Source organism: Protopterus annectens, chromosome 8.part0 (assembly GCF_019279795.1).
Source record: "Protopterus annectens isolate FY-2018-M chromosome 8.part0, PAN1.0, whole genome shotgun sequence".
Taxonomy (NCBI): Eukaryota; Metazoa; Chordata; order Ceratodontiformes; family Protopteridae; genus Protopterus; species Protopterus annectens.
In genome coordinates, this window is record NC_056741.1 from 653520625 (window position 1) to 653539105 (window position 18481).

The window sequence follows — 18481 nt, forward strand, 5'->3', positions numbered from 1 at the left end:
TGAGCTATTTGGATTTTATTGTTTGTCTTTTCAGTGTTTTCTGTCTAAGTCTCTCTCAGTTGTACTATTTGACCTCTTGGGATTACAGCAGTCATATACAGACATTCCTACACAATTTACTTATGTAGCACAGTGTGGGTAACAGTACTTACTACAACAGTAATATTAAGTGATTGCAACTCTACATTACCATATGATACCAGTGTGAACACATGCAGTCCAGCAATTAGACCTTAATTGTCAGGCTATTATGCTTTTATTTACATACAACCTATATGAGACTCTTCCTGCCCTATTCTCTGGTGTATGCAGTACATACCTTAAACAATACAGATTTTTTTATGGGCAATTAACTTACTACTACTTTTAGATTTATTTCCTATGACAGTACAGGCAAGAGTATTACAAACCTGCCTCGCATTGCAACTGCTTCAATCTATATCCATGGGTCTCCTGGTTCATAGCCCACTCACTTGCCACTGTAAAAGACATAAGAGGAATAATTAGCCATACCTATCCATAATATACATGAGCTGGCAATTATTAAACAGGTAGTGGACTGATACACATGGCTGGGACTTCCCCTGTCCTGCTAACCTCTTGGATTCACTGATCCAAAAGATCCCCGTTTTGCTGCTTCAGGTCAGCATAGTGATGCCTGACCTGCTCACAAGTTCGGGGTATGCCAGTGGCACTGGTGCGGTCATGGGTGAGGTGGTCCCAGGCTTCTGCTTTGTATTGGGAACCCTGGTACTGGCTCTGCAGTAATCTCATGTCATAGTCTTTCACAAGGAGTCCTGCCATGACTCTGGACTCCTGGATGCTCCAACACTGCGCCCAAAAGCGCACATCCTCTCCCATTCCAGACATAGTGCCTACAAGGGGAAGCTACAACCAGTTACGAGATGTATTCCCACCTGTTGGGTTTAAATAGGGCCATTTTCCCACACTTTTCCATGATTGTATGGTTTTGAAAAGGCTAAGATATGGACAAACCTGCTTACCTAAGGTTGGCATTTAATTCCCTCAGTAGAGGCTCTTTTTGAGTGTGTGCTTTTTTGCGCCTAGTGTGCGTGTGGCTAATTTAAAAAATTGTTATATCACCTTTTTTTTTAACAACAAACCCACAGAGGTCATATATCATCAAGTTGTGTTTGCTATCATGTTTATCATGTATGCTTCAAGATTCCAATATTTATGAATGGTTGATGGTTTTGAATTATTAATGCAAATAATGCAAATGATATTGGGAGTGGAAGGATAGGGGAGGAGCAATAGGGAAACACCTGGAGACGTCACTTGGCTGTAATGAGTTAAAGGGGTATACCAATGGGCAGATTGAGTTAGCTGGCCTACACATTGTTTACACCTACTAATCCGGACTGTGCAAGTTGCTTAATATTTAAGTTGCATTATATTTGCAATGTGGAATTGATTTATTATTCATTACATGTTATATATGTGTTTGGTATCCATGATTCATGTGTACATACACTGTATGGGGTCCTTGTGTTTATTAGGGGATTTCAACACATTATTACAAAGACACCTCACATCTGGGCTTTATGCAGTACTCCAGTTCACATATTTATGTCCTGTAGTTGGTTATACATTATAAAACTGTATATAGATTCCTTTCACATGTTCAGTTTGTATTTCCTATGTTGTGGATCTGTTTGGTGATACTTCAATCTTATATACTGCTGAGATGGCTTAGTGGTTAACTACTCTGACTATAGTGTACAGGGTCCATGCTTTAATACCTGCAAAGGCTGTTTATTTTGTTTCTGGCTAGAACAGTGGCTGATGCATAGAGAGTGCTTAAGGCACTTTTAAGCAATTGTAAGTGGGTTTGCATGAAGGTAAGCAATGCTAACCTCTGGTTAAATATGCTTACAGAGTGTTAGCTTCAATATTGCTTAACCTGTGTGCGCATTGCTTACCCCTGCTCAAACAGGCTTAAACCTGCTTACTATTGCTTAAATATGCTTACTCCCACTTACTACTGCGTAACTATGCTTATTATTGCTTACTAGTGCTTACACTCACTTACCACCGCACTAATTTAGACAGTGATGTATAATGGTTCTTGGGCAAGTGGTGGATTTGGCACCTGTGTGGATTTATCATTCATTACACATTTTACCTTCCATTTGTATCCCTGATTCCTGTGTACATATACTTTATGGGGCACTTGTGATTATCTGTGGACTTTTCAACATTATGACAATGACACCTTACATCTGCATTTAATGCAGTACTCCAGTTCACAAATAAATGTTATGTCGTAGGTTATGTAACAAAATAAATTGATCATACAGTGATTTGACATGCAAAATGGATTGCACTGAAGTGGGACTCGAACCGGGATTGACTGCTCGTAAGGCAATTGCTCTGCCTACTATACTATTGCTGTACTGTGTCATTTGCATATATCTTGCTTTTTATCCTCTTGTGCCATTTAAGCTGCATTAACCGTAGCTAAGCGATGGGCAAACCCACGCACCTACAGTTAAATTTGATATGTTTCATAAAAAAAAATCTTCATATTTAAATGTTGTAACTATTGGTCTTGTACACTTGGGGGGATGTTTCCGGGGGTATGCAAACACCTATGAGCTGTCTCACTCATTCTTACTCCTACACTGCTGTTCTTGATTGTAGGGACGTGTATATTCTGAGAGCTCTGCTCTCAGACAACACCCCCTGCACTCGTACATGCTCTGTGTCCGTTTAGGAGCTCAGGCAGTGCATCTTCATTACTATGCATGGCGCGCTGCTGTCCTGCTTTAAACAGCCACTTCTGTGCAGGACTAAGCTAGTCCTGCAAGGAAGGATAGTGAATGTGGGGGAAAGTGATACAAAAGTTTTAAAAAGGGCCACTGCACCACATTTTTGCAACCCAAACAAGAAAAAGTAAATAAGGAATTTCTTGATTTTTTTTTGGCTCCTATCTGGAAGAAAGTTTCATATGGTACAGCTGAAAACTGCATATGTTGCAGTTAGAAAAACACATATAAAGTGACAAGAGGAAGAATGTGATATTGTGCTAGGGCAGCAATTACTATTAATGTCAGCAACATAAGAAATAAAGAATTCATGACTCAAAGAGGAAGAAAGAAAAGTGAAGCAGAATATCAGCTATTACTGGCCCACCACTTGGACCTTTGTTTTCAAAACTCTTTTTATTTAATAATAAATTATGCATCACTGATACTATGAAAGGCATATAAGAACATTTTAAATCATTCAAATACAAGAATAACACTTCCAATCTATATAAAATATAAACAGAAAAACAGGTAATAATTAGGTATTTAGGAACGTTCATATGACCTAGCAGTAAGCTTGAACTTTGATCACTACTATAATAAGCTAACCTATGAAAAGAAGAGTTGAAAACAGCTGGTATTGTTAAAGAAAGCCTTTTATATTATTATAACCAATTTCAGCTAAAGTATAATATTGCTGGCTGTATAAGAACTGATCATAAAAGGTGATACAGTTTATATAAACTGAATCATGTATTAGGGAACTGAATGGTAACAGCTAAATTATCTCTAGAGTGTTAGTTTGAAATATTAAGCAAGAAATTGTTTTTCAGCATTTTATGAAATTGAAAGATATGATTTTAAATTCTGAAAATAGTCTAGAGGCTTTTACATATGTTGAGCTGTTTTGTAAAACTTCCACAGTTTGTGTTCTTTAGGTTAATCTAGTTAATTGTAAAGTAAAATCTGGCAAACTTATATGGAATTATGTAGACCTAAATGCAGTTTTTATCCATAGTTCTATAAAAAAATATATAAAATTGTAATTTTCCCAAGTTAAATCTCAGGCTGCAGAGATACAACTCTATACTATGGCAAGCATAATTTTTGAAAGGACTGACATGCTCTGTTTTTACTGGTAAACATTTGAAATGTTGGAACATGCTTTAGTAAGTCCCATGATGCTGAGACTAGATGGCTGAAAAATGGACTTACATATATTAAGTCCAAGATGGTCATTTCTCAGAATGTACCCTTTTCTATGGGGTTTGGTAGTCTAAGAGTTAGTAAGTTCAGGAGCTGTAGGGGGCTTGCCTCCTGCCAAAAAGAGGTTTAATGCAGAAGAGCAGTGTTTGATATTTACTGTATTTTCTGTGTGTTTCTTTCCAGCATGTTGGCAGTTAACATTACATTTACTGACATTTCAATAGGAAGCTGTTTTTACTTGTGTGATAACTGACATTTTCTGTCTTCTTCATACTGAGCATCCCCTTGCTTATTACCTTCCCCTGGTACGGGAAGTATAAAGTCCAAACAGTAAGTCCACAATACAAATCTTACAATAGTTCCACTTTCACTTGGATGCGCCATTCATCATACAGTGGTTATCACCCCAAATTTTCTTCTGTTAGCAGCTAGCCCATTGAAATTTCTGTTTTTCTAACTTGTTTCTACTTTCCTACTAAAGTCAGAATTCCATACAGCTTGAAAGACTCTGAGCATAGCCACTTTAAAAGGTCAATGAATGTAATGTTTTTGGTGTTCAGTTAATATTGCTGTGCCTTCCCCTTGGCATAGCCAACTGTTGCTAATCAAAACTTTTAGGAGAAATTAGGAACTGTGTTGAAACCAAGCTGTGTAACTTTGCTTCAAAACAAAACCTCCTGTAAATGGTTATATTAACTGATGCATTCAAAACGGAATTAATAATATTAGTCTAACTGATATTTGTCTAAGTGATGTAAAATTATGCAAATATACATTTAGGATTACAGATTCAGGAATAGAAAGTAAACTAGCCATAAAGCTTCAAGACTACTTGCAGGTTAACAATTCAGAGTTTATAAATTCTGTCAGTAGAATGCATCTGTTGTCAATGTTTTCTGTGAACATGGTTATTATGGAGGAATAACACTCAGTTTATCTTGCAATGATAAACTCCCTTTAAGACCAATTTCCATCATAAGATAACACACTGCTACCTTTTTTTCAATGCATAGCTGCAGTGCTTTTCCCTTAGATTGCCCACACCATTATTCACTATGTTAACCCTTCTAAGAGGGTGAGCTCTCATGCAGAGATGAAAGAAAGGTGGACTAATTTACCTCCACACACCTCTGATAACTTGGGTTACCAGGTACTCCAGAAGCTGCAGTGCATATTAACATCATATGTATGAAGCCATATTATTGTAGGACAACTTATTAGAGAAAGTGCCCTAAAGAAAATACTTACAAAAATTAAGTTTAATGATCTACACTGCACTATTAAGTACAGGTGCAAAGTGCTGAATGCTTACTTCTGTAACTTCTAGCCTGCTAATTCATTCCACATCTCCTTTAAACATCCATGCCGCCTTTCCCTATCATGTAAATATAGATAGAAACCCAATTTACATATGAAGGACATCAATGAGCAGCAACCTTCTTCAGGCTGAAGAGATACAACTCTTCACTGTTATAAATAGCATTTTGGAAAGGAGTGTCATATTTTATATTTAAATACATCTTAAAGGCAGGTGTAATCTCTAAATGAGATATCTGTGTGATAACCCATACCTTCTGTCTTCTTCACAATGAGCAAGCCAACACTGATTACCTCTTGCTGGTGTGGGAGCTATAGCCTGCTTCTCTCATCACCCACTCCCTTTCCCTAGCCACCCCATATCAATACAGTTATAGGAGCTGTTCTCCACCCACTATTCCTACCATACTTAAAGGCATTCACACATATATGTATAAAGAGACACTTATAAAACCTCCCCATTAACAATAATACACACATAACTTCTATACCAACAATCTTCAATTAAGCTAATAATTCCCATTTTACATTTATCTCACTAATTAATATCTCTTTCATTGGTAATCAGTCGTGTTTTTAAAGACATGAACTCTACAGTTTATTTGTCAGTGTAAATGGTTAATCACTTCACAGCTAAGCAATAGTGCATAAATATACTTGCAATATAAAATACTAGCCACAAGAATTTAAAGGCAAATAAATGAATTTTGCTGAATAAATAAAAGCAGTCTGCATACAAAGTTTTATATATATATATATATATATATATATATATATATATATATATATATATATATATATATGATGACACACAAGGAAAATTAAATTAAACTGTGGAAAACATTGATAGGATCAAGATGTCTCAGTTCCCTAGCTAATCTGAAATGTCATGATAATTAGGTAACTGGATAACCATTTTTGTATCACAGTTGAAAAGAATAGATAAGCAAGAAGCAGTTTTAAGCCTGGAAAAGAGTCAATCTTGCAATGTTTAGGTAAAAGTGTATACAGATAATCAAGCTACTGCCTCTAAAATAGTGCTAGAGTCCAACCCTTTCCAAAAAGCTCCATAAATAGCCAAAGCTCTGGTAGAATGAACCTTGAATCTCAGAGAGGGAGTCTCTCCAAGATGAGTAACAAAACTGAATAGAACAGGGCAACCATTTTAAAATTGTCTATTTAAAAACTGGAAGTCCCTTTTCCCTTCCCTTCCCTCAAAGAATATAAAGATCTGATCAGAATTTCTGAAGTCCTTAGTCCTGCCCAAATAGTATATGATTTGCATATGAACATCCAAAGTATGAACAATCATTTCTTCCCCAGTTTGGAGTTCAGGAAATAGAACAGGAAAATGCATATATTGATTTAATGTAATTTCAAAAACTACTTTAAGCATAAATTAAGGGTTTGGTCTAAAGTTCACCCTGTCCTCTTGGAAGATGTAGAAGGATTATACAGACCTAACAGCTTGCAACTCAGATACCATTTGAGCTCAAGTCAGAGCAGTAAGTAAAACAATCTTCCACATTAAGAATTTCAAGTCAGCCTGAAAAGCTGGTTCAAAGGGTGGAAGGGTCAGCTTTTCCAAAACAAAGATAACATCCCATGATGTTGAGACCATCTGTTTTCTCGGTTGATGAATATGTAACACCCATTTCAGAAATTGATTTACTTGGAACACAGAAGAAAGGAGAGACCAATGGTTGATAGATACAAACAGTCAATAAATGTTCCTTGACAGAAGCATACGATAGGCGTGATTTGAGCAATTCACACAGGTACTGGAGAACCGGAGAGGTTTCTGCTATGGATGGTTTCTGCACCAACAACTAGAAAATCTCCTCCACTTTGTCAAATATGATTATCTACAAGCAGGTTCTCTAGCCTCCATTAACACCTGTTGTACATCTTCTGAAAAAAGATGACTAAATGGAATTAGAAAACTATCATCTATATAGTCAAGTCTAGGCTTTTTTAGGTCTAGGTTTATGTAGGCTTAGGGTGCATTCAATATATCCTGCCCGTGTGAGTAGATCCACTATACAAGGAGGCTTGTGATTATTGCCATTGGTAAGTTTCATGAGAAAGAGACCAGAACCAGACCAAAATTAAGATACCAGAAATATCTTTGGGGAGCCTTTCTGTATTTTAGAAGAACTTTGGATATCAGAGGAAAGGGGGCAAAATGTACATTTCCATCAATGGGAAAGAAAAGGAATTTGGATTCCAGACCTTTCTGTATGCTGTCTTGACAGAACATTTCTTAAACTGTCTGCTGGAAATTGAGACTACCTGGGGAGTTCTCTAAAGATGGACAGTCTTCTGGTAGATCTCTTGAAGTAGCATCAGCTTGTGAGAATCTGTCGTGGATCTGGTCATAGTGTCTGCTATACCATTCTGCTCTGATGGAATATAGGTTGCCTGAAGTAAGAGACTGTTCTCAGTTGCAATTTTCCAGGCAATCATGACTAGTCACTATAATGGGTAAGACCCGTTTCCCCCATTTTGTTTATATACCACACCATAGTGTTGTTATCTGCAATCACCGGTAATAGATCTGGAGTCCACAAGTTGATGTAAAGCTGTTAATGCATTTATCATGGCCATCATCTCCTTATAGTTTTCTTTCTGAAATGTGAATCCCACGTTCCCTGAACCTTTATCCCTTTGGACACTTCCTCCCACCTAAGCAAAATCTGAAGGATGTGTCCTCACAGATTCTGTTAAGGGGTTGAGAAAGAGGAAGACCTGAATTGATCTGGGCCTGGTTTGGCTACCACAAAAAATCCTTTTTGACAAAGCTCAGCACTGGTACAAGACAGGAGAGGAGAGTAGAGAGGAAGCTGGTGCTGGATTCAAACTTATCTGAGAAACCACTGAATTCCCTTCACATGAAACCTGGATAGGAGAACCATTACGTTAGTTTATGCCATATAACCTAGGATTCCGAGGTAGTCCCTTGCCATTGTCACAGACATTTAATCTAGATCCAAGAACTGAAGATGGAATTGGTACACCTTTTCTGGTGGAAGATATGCCATCATGAGGGGTGTGTCTGGCAGTCATCTCAGAAATGCTAACTCTTGAGAAGGCATTGCAAAAGATTTTTCCAGACTGAAAATGAATCAGGCTTTGAAAAGATGTATTATGAACAGAAGGGACAATTGAAAAATTGAAAAAAATTCTGCTAAAATGAAGAAATTGTCAAAATAGTGACAGATATGGATGCCTTGCAGTCTGCAAAATGCAATTGCTGGTGCCAGGAACTTTGTGAATACCCTTGAAACAGTTAGAACACCCAAGGGTAAGGAAGTAGATTGAGAATGTGAAACAGGCAGAGAAAATCTTAAATGAGGTCTTTGTGAATTGGAATGTAATGATAAGCATCTATGAGAACCAGGGTCACAAGAAAAGAGTGTGAAGGAATTAAATGAAAACAAAGTTTATGTGGTAAGCATCTTGAATTGTGACACTTTTAGAAACAGATTTAGAAAAGAAAGTTTCAGTACAGGTATCCAAGTGTGCTCTTTCTTGGGCACTAGAAGTATTAAGGAATAAAACCCTTTTCCATTCTAGCAATGGAGGTCTGATTCTATCACTCTTTATGTCAGCATTTAAGACAGAGAGCTGGATTCACGATGGCTTGCACAGAGTGTACAAGTAGAGTAAGACTCCATGCAGCCATCATGTCTGACGAGCGATCCAGGAACAGCTTGTAGGGGCATGTAAGAGAGCTCCTAAAACGTCTCCTACACGGACAGGGTTGGGATATGCAAATTACCTCACTTGCAGCCAAAAGGCATGCAAATGAGGTAAATTTGCGATCCAGGAAGCACAAACCTGTCCGAGTAGGAGCCGTGTTAGCTGCAGAAATGTACTCAGTTGACAACTGAGTACCGTTCTGCAAATAGCACAATGGAGCCTTGTCAGCTCCAAATAAAGGTTGCATATGGTTGAGGAAGCATGCCAATGGCCAAATATACGGCCATTGGAAATGTTCCCAGATGCAAAATTAAAATAAAAATACTTTTTTTTTTCAGCGTTTTCCGATGTTTAAGTGTAGTGCAGCACCGCACAAACAGGGTGCGCTATAAAAACCATAAAATAAGAAAATAAAAGCCACAAACGTGGAACTTATGAAAATTGTTAAATTACAATGTAAGGGAATAGCAGGCTGAAGACAACATGGCCACCGAGTAGGGGTTGCTAAGGGGAGAAGCCCAGTCTAAGACATGTAACCAAGCATTAGTAGGCAATCCTATGTAAATGAGTGTTAGGATAGTGAATCACATTTTTACATAGCAAATGAGCACAGTCAGTGGAGTGTAGGAGTAGAATATGGGAAGTAACAAAGTAGAATGTAGGTGACATCACAAGGGGGGGTATGTATGAAAGTAGTGAAGCTCATAGGAGCAGAGTGGCATCTGCCAGCTGTCAGACATCATGGAAAGAGGTGTGTCAACAGGTAGGCCAGGGAAAGCCAAGAAATGGAAGGTGTATACTGTGGATAACACCAAAGTTTCTTGCTGAGCGGGTATGCGTGCATGTGCGCGCCTGTAAACCCGAGTAAGGCAGAGTGCACGCATGAAAGCGTGAGTGCACGCATGTAAGCCGGAGTAAGCATGTATAAGACTGTTTAAAGACCTGTAAGTGCGTTTGCGCTGGTGTGCGCGTTTTAACCCAAATAAGCGAGTTTAGTGAGCATGCTTGCGCTTGTATGCACGTCACTCCCCCCTGAGGAAACAGAAAGGAAAAAGGAAGCACAAGAAATAGTAGGAAGCTACCAGGGAATACTAGTAGAGCTAGCAGGTGAAAACAATCAGAATCAGGCAATTACACAGGCAGAACACTAGCCCAGCCCAGCACTTAAAACTCTGCAAACAACAGTGCAGTTTGTTTCTCTCAAGAGACACTGCAACACTGGAGTAAGCTACTAGAAGTGAAAACTGAAAAAGCTTCACTCAAACAGAAAATGCTAGGAGCTGCCATTGCTGTTATAAGGTGACATATGCAACATGCTGAGAGTGGTGACAATGCAAATGCTGCCAGACAACCCACAATGAGGAGACAGAGAATAGTGTACAGGCCCAGGGTCACTTAACAAGGGTTACATGAGCTGGAGATAGCGGAGCACTATAGAGTGGACAGAAACCTCCTGCAGCAAATTGTTGAGCTGTGCAGGCCATGCCTCACACACAGAACCAACAGAGGGGAACCCATCCCAGTGGAAACCAAGGTATGTGTTGGTCTAAGAATACTAGCAACAGGTACCTTCCAGAGACCAACTGGTGATATGATGGGGAGATCACAGGCATCAGCATCCAGGGTACTGCACCAGTTCCTGGATGCCATGTCAGCACATGTCAGTGATCATGTATATTTCCTCAATTCCCGTGAGGTATTGGCCAGCAATATGCGTCTCTTCCAGCAAATAGCAGAATACCCTGAGGGAGTGGGTGCAATAGACTGCACGCATATACACATCAAAGCACCAGCCGGTGAGCAGGGTAGGGCCTACATTAACCGCAAGGGCTTCCCCTCCATCAACTGCCAGGTCATGAGTGATGTCTAGGGCATAATAATGAATGTGTGTGCTGGCTGCCCTGGAAGCTACCATGATTCCCATATCTGGCATCTGTCACAGCTGTACCAGACATTTGCCAATGGGGATATCCCACATGGTCACTTAGTGGGGGATGCTGGCTATGCACTGGAGCCGTGGCTGATGACACCCATCAGAAACACACACACACCTGAACAGGAACACCATAATGAGGCACATGCACAAACATGAAATGTAATTGAGCGTGTGTTTGGGTTGCTCAAGCCATCTGGTGGAGCCTTGCAATACTCACCAACTACATGTACCCAAACTGTCATGGTATGTGCTATGCTACATAATATGATTCTGCAAAAACAGCTGCAGCAGGACCAGCATAGGGCTGGGCCAAACAGCCCCCCACCATTGCCAAGGTCATCACAGGCAGAGCGTAACTCAGAGGAGGAACAACCTGAGCCTGCCCCAGTAGGCAGAAGGTGACGTGCCCAGTATGCCTTGGCCTTGGCAAAGAGGCAATGCATAGCACATACACTGGCTCAGTAGGAACCCTGGAAATGATACCTCTCTCTGACTCCCACATATAGTGAAAGGGATGCCTAAGTTGACACAACATGCTTTCAAACATGTGCAGGGAGTGTAGTATGTGCATCTGACATAGGCAGCCCTGCAGCACCACCTGAGGCATGATGGCCATGTGTTAAGCAATGTAAGGTAGTGCTAAACAGCATTTACCACCATGTAGTATATGCAAACTTGATGACCTTGAGTATCATCCTACCCTCACCAAACATGATGCCACAATATGAAGACAAGATAATCAATTACAACAATTGTCTTAAGTATTGGTGTCAGTGAAAGGGGATCCAATGCCTGTCAGCCTGGGATGACATGCTCGACAAGATATGATGTTTTGCTAAGGATGGCTTTCACCTGTCACCTGTGGCCTTTTGGATATTGCCAAAGGCTCTTGTCACCTCCATAGTGCCTTTTTAGGTAAGGCTCAAAAGACAAACCCACCTCCATAGGTATCACAAGGGATAAGAAACTAGAAGTAATGCTACTCAATGCCAGAAGTCTAAACTGCAAGATGCATGCACTCCAAACTCTCCACAGCATGGAGAATGTTGATATCTGTGCAGTAACAGAAACCTTGGTTCAAGGCTCCCAAGATCACCCTAGCACTAACAGGTTACACCTCATACCATGCTATACAGCCACAAAACATGGAACAAACTACAAAAGGAGGGTGGGTAGCAATATATGTCAAAGATACCCACACCCCCAGGTTGGTGGTACAGCATGAAGCATCAGAGACTATCCATGTGCAACTAACAGTGGGTTAAACCACCTTCCACTTCATAGCCACACTTGGAACCACACTTGGCTGACTGGAGAACACATGAAAATATGAAGGTCTCCCCAAACACCATTATATTGGGCGACTTCAACTACCCAAACATAAACTGGGAGCATTACCCCAGCTGCAACCCCCTAGCCCAAAGGTTCCTAGAATTTATAAACTCAAATGCTATGAGACAACTTGCTACCACTCCCACAAGAGGGGAAAACATACTGGACCTGATCATCACCAACATGGGGACTCTATGCCCAAGACCAGAAGTGTATCCCTCACTGGTAAGATCAGACCATAGAGTAATCTCACTGGATATTCACATCCCAACCCCAACCCATGGCCAGAAAACCACAGTGAAAAATTTCACCAAGGCAAATGTCACACTCCTCAAAACTGAGGTGGAATCCTTCACAGCCCCTGTGCCTGTGGAAAATACTGCCCAGACCTCAGAATCCATTATAAACGCATTCTATGAACACCTTCAGGAATCCATGGATCATGCAATCCCAAATAAAACCAAGATCCAATCCTCCAGAGGCAGGCATCCTGTCTGCTGGACCCCAGCCATAAAAAAGCATACAATACAAGGAGGAAGCTACTATATGGTAGAGCAAAATCCCAAAAAGGGAAGGCATCTCTGATCAGTATTATTGAAAAACTACGGCCACACATAAAATAGTCTAAGGCCATCGTTGAGATAAAACTTGTACAGGACACTAAGGATAATCACAAGGCTTTCTTTAGTTATGGTAGGAACCTAGGTGGGAATTCCCAGATATGCTCAGAATTAGTCCAAAATGACAAACAATACACCAAACCCACAGACATTGCCAACATCTGAGCTGACAGGTTCAGTGCAACCCCCCCCCCCCACCAAAAGGGCAAATATCTATCCCAGCAGAGTGCTGGCCCCCTGACATCTCAGATGCCCAGGTAACAGCCAGCCTCTCCAAAGCAAATCCCACAGCATCAATGGGAACAGACAGTGGCCTGGTCTGTGTCCAACATGAACCCCAAGAAGAATTGAACACAAACATAAAACCACTGTTCAATCTCAGCCTTACCACAGGATATGTACTCAAAGAGCAGTGTACAGCAACAGTGGTCCCTCTCCACAAAGGTGGTGCCTCAATGGATACTGCAGACTATTGGACCAGAAGCCTGACTAGCTTGGTCTGCAAAGCTATGGAAAGGATCATCATGGACCTCAAAAATAAAGATATTGGGGACCTACAGACACTGGATCCTACCCAGTTTGGCTTTGTTAAGGGCAGATCCTGCCTCTTAAACCTGGTTGAGTCATTTGAAACAGTCACCAAGGCCATTGACGAGGGGAAGGTGGTCCACACAGCCTACCTGGACCTCGCAAAAGCCTTCCATACAATACCCCACTTGGTCATTATAGATAAGCTCACCAGCTTCAATATAAACCCGTATGTCACTAGATGGGTTGCAAACTGGCTCAGTGACAGAACCCACATGGTCAGAAATGCTGGAGCCATGTCAGACCCCAAACCAGCTACAAGTGGCATCCCACAAGGCTCAGTCCTGGGACCTCCCTTGTTTGATATATATTTCTCGGAGGTACAGGCCAACACAGAAGGACTGTGGCTGAACAAGTTTGCAGATGACTGCAAACTGGGTGCCATAATCGACCCTCCAGCTGACACAAGCATCCTACAAAAGAGTCTCATAGAAACAGACAACTGGTGCCAGAACCATGTCCTCAAGCTAAACGCTAAAAAGTGTATAGTCATCCCCTTTGGCAAAAACTAATTGCCCACAAATTACCACGTAGGTGGTAACCCGTTAAGTATGGAAGAAGTGATAAGGGACCTGGGGACCCAAGTTGATAGCAATCTCTCATTTGACAACCACATTGCCAAAGTGTTTAGAAAAACATTTCATATAGCCCACCTAATCATGAAGGTATTCACATCTAGATCAGGGGAGGTCATTGTGCCTCTTTACTCATCCCTCATCAGGCCCATAATTGAGTACAATGCCCCTTGTGGGATGTACCTTATCAGACACTTGCAGCAACTGGAAAGACCACAAAAGTACCTCACTAGGAGGATCAAAGGGCTAAAACACATGCCATTTGCTGCCCGGTTAAAGAAACTGCAGCTCCACTCAGTGGTATACCACCTGCCCAGAGGTGATCTGTGCCTGATGTATAAAGCCATGTCCAACCTGGAATCAATGGAAATGCTGCACCTTGGAAAATCAGAATCCCATCAAGCTATGCACTCAAGAGACCTGAACCTCAGGACTGAAATAAATAGGACATGCTGGAGTGACAGATTCATAACCCATAGGCTCCCTCCATAACTCCCACTCCAGGTTAGCCAGAGTCCCTCATTGACTCTCTTCAAGAGGAATCTGGATGAGTGGATGGGAGATTGTAGGTTTACCCTGGGTATCGCTTCTATGTGACTGTTAGACAGAGGCACAGTATACTAACCTTGAAAAATGTCATGGCAAACTCCACTTAAAATGTGTGTTGAAAGCCAAACACACTCTGGCTAGGATTATAAATGCCCTAGGGCAGATAGCCTAGTATGAACCTATGAACAGAATCACACACACCAACTAGTACAACTGTGGTCAATGTGGAGTCATGTATGGCAATGTCCACCCAAGTTGGTGAATACACAGCAATGTCGGACAAGCCTGGTTTAAGTAGGCCATAGCTGAACAAAATGCTCCTAGCTGCCCAACTGGCCCTTAACCAGTCAGGTCTGCTCAGTATGAACATTTAAAGCAGTGATGGGACTCAAACCCATGATACTGTACACCATAGTGAAAGTACTGAACCACTACACCATGACAGTATTGCAGTGTTCAGTCAGTATGAAAGACTGTTGACAAGTCTTTGCAAACTATCCCATGGAAACCCTGCAGGCACAGCACAATCCCTGTTGAGTTATGACACAAAGGAGTCTGGCAGTAAGAACACAACATGACTTCCAACACACACAGTATAAATGTCAATATTGGTCATGTTCACACACAGCCACAAATGTAGTGGACTTCAGATCACAACATATGGAAAGGTCACACTGGGCATGCTCACACACTGGGCATGCTCACACACTTAGGCCATATCTGAGTATAGCAGTCGGCCACACATATCTGGCAGTTGTATGTGTTAAGCCAGGAACCTCCCACGATACAGCCATCTGCCCTGTGCACACAGTTAAATGACAACAGACACATATATTAATATACTGGAATCCTGTCATGATCAAACATTTTACGCAGATACACAAGTTGTTCATAGAAACTGGGAAAGCTATGGCAATAAAGACCTGCAAACAGTATCAGCAACAAATATTGTGCATCCCCAACATAAACATAGGTGCAGAGGTCGATGCTAGGCTGTCTGCCCTAGGGAATTCATAAGCCTAGGCAGAGTGTATTTGGTGTCCGCCTCCCCAGTAGAGTAGCCTACTGTGCCTCTGTAAAGTAGGTCAAAGAAGGCACCCTTCAAGGCTAGTTTGCTGTGCCTCTGTCAAGCAGGGACACAGTGGTGATCCCAGGGGTGAATATGCAATTTCCCATCCATGCAGCTGGATTTTGCTGGAAGAGGGTTGGCGAGGGGCTATGTCTAACTTTAATTGGGATTCAATTCCGGAGTGAGGGGAGCCTCTGGGTAATGAATCTGTCCCTGCAACATGTCCTATTTAGTTTTGTGCTGAGGTTTAAGTCCCTGGAGTGTGTAGCTCTAAGGGTCTTGGATGTTATGAGATGGTGCAGGTCCATTACTTCTGGGTTTGACATGGCTGTGTACGTCAGGCATAGATTACCTCTGAGTAGGCATTAAGCAACTGAGTAGAGCTGGAGATCCATTAGTTGAGCTGCATAGGACATCTGTGTGTAGCCCATGATCCTCTTGGGGAGGTACTGTTGTGGACACTGTAGTCGCTGCAGGTGTTGGGTAAGGTACACCCCAAAAGGGCCATTGTAGTCAAACATGGGCCTGATGAGTGACTAGTAGAGGGCCACAATGACCTCCCATGATCTACATGCAAACCCCCATGTGATAAAGAGGGCTATATAAAGGTCTTTGCAATGACTCTGTCAATGTGATTAGCAAAGGAGATGTTACGATCTATGTTGGTCCCCAAATCTGTAAATACATCTTCTGTACTTAATGGATTACCACTTATGTGGTGATTTGTGTGCACCTTGTTTTCCCCAAAGGGGATGACTATGCATTTCTTAGCATTTAGCACGAGGCCATGGCTCTGGCAACAAGCATCCATCTCTGTGAGACCCTTGTGTCAGCTGCAGTGTTGCTTATGGCCCCCGGTTAGCAGTTATCTGTGACGTTTGTTAGACATAATCCCCCCGTGTTAGTCTGAACCTCAGAGAAGTACATACCAAACAGGACAGGTCCCACAACTGAGCCCAGTGAGACACCAGTTGTACCTGGTCTGGAATTGGACATGGCACCTGCAATTCTGACAATGTGGGTTCCATCCCTGAGGCAGATAGCAACACATCTAGTGATATAGGGGTTGATATTTAAGCTGGTAAGCATATGTATGATGTCTGAGTGGTGTATTGTGTTGCAGGTTTCTGCAAGGTACAGGTAGACTGTGTGAACTACCTTGCCTTCATCCATGGCTTCAGTAACCGTTTCAAAGATATGAACTATGTGTAAGAGGCAAGATCTGCCCTTAACAAAGCCGAATTGTGTATGATCCACTGTCTGGAGGCTCACAATGTTTTTGATTATGACTTCCATGATAATACGCTCCATAGCTTTTTCTACCACACTAGTCAGGCTTATGGGGTGATAGTTCCTGTGGTCCGTTGTGGCACCACCTTTGTGGAGTGGGAGCACTGTATCTGTATGCCATTCTCAGGGTACATATCCTGTAGTAAGTCTAAGTTGGAACAGTGGCTTAATGTGAGTGTTCAGTTCTACTCAGAGCTCATGTAGGACACAGCCTGGGACACCGTCCGGTCCCATACATATGCTGTGTTATTTGCTGTGGAGAGGGCACCTGTCACCTGTGCATCTGTGATGTCAGGGAGGTTACATTCATTTGGGATGGGCATCTGTACCCTTGGGGGGTAAGGGGGGGGCGTTTGTGCAGACTCTGTCTGCCAGGGTGTAGGCTATGTCCATAGGTTTGGCATATTTTGTGCTGTTATGCAACAATTCAGAGTATATCTGTGTTGTTTCCACACATATTCCTGACATAACTAAAGAAGGCCTTGTGATTATCTGTAGTGTCTGGTCAATTTCACTGTCAAAATGTGCAAGTGATGATTATATGAGGGATTGATGTGTCTTACCAATACTGTTCAGAGATGTCCTCTCTCTGTGGTATGTTGCTCTGTTATGTAGTAGCTTCTTCCTTCTGTTGTACAGCTTATATATGGCCGGGGTAAACCAGACAGGTCTCCTGTTTTGGAGGAGTCATGGTTTTATTTGGGATAGCATCATCAATGCATACCTGCAGGTGCTCATACAATGCGTTTGCAAAGGATTCTGCAGATTGGGCTGTATTATCCTCCAGCACAGGGACTTTGAAGTATTCCACCCCAGTCTTCACAAGTGCAAAGTCTGCTTTTGAGAAATTCTTTACAGTGATTTCCTTGGCTGGGGGTGGGGATGGGATATGGATGTCCAGGGAAAGTTGTTTATGGTCTGATCTTAACAATGAGGGTTCTACCTCTGGTGTGGAACATAGAGTCCCCATGTTGGTGACAATCAGGTCCAATATGTATTTCCCCTTGTGGGTGTGGTGACTGGTTGTGCCATAGCACATGGATCCACAAATTGTAGTGGCTGTAGGGTGATGTTTTTGAGGGCCTGAGTAGTATCCCCAGTCAATATTTGTGTAGCTGAAGTCAACCACTATAATGGTGTGTGTGAAGACCTTCATATCCTACACTGTTCCCAGGAAAGCCTGGTGTGGTTCCTGGGTATGGGGGAGGTGGTCTGAACTACACACCAAACCAAAAGGCGGTTTTGCACAATGGTAGTTGTATATGTATGGCCTGTCATGCTTAGTGCAGTGGTACCAACGGAGAGGTGTGTGTATCTGTGATGTATATGGATACACCCCCTACTTGTGTTGTGTGTTACAAGTCCTGTGTTCATGAAGCATGGTATAGAACATAACCTGGCAGTGCCAGTGTGCATCTGTGACCCTGAACTAGGCGTCTGTTAATGCACAGATATTGCTATCCCCCATACTGAGGGATAATAAAAGATGAACATTCCTCTTTGGAAAGACTGATGATGTCAGCACC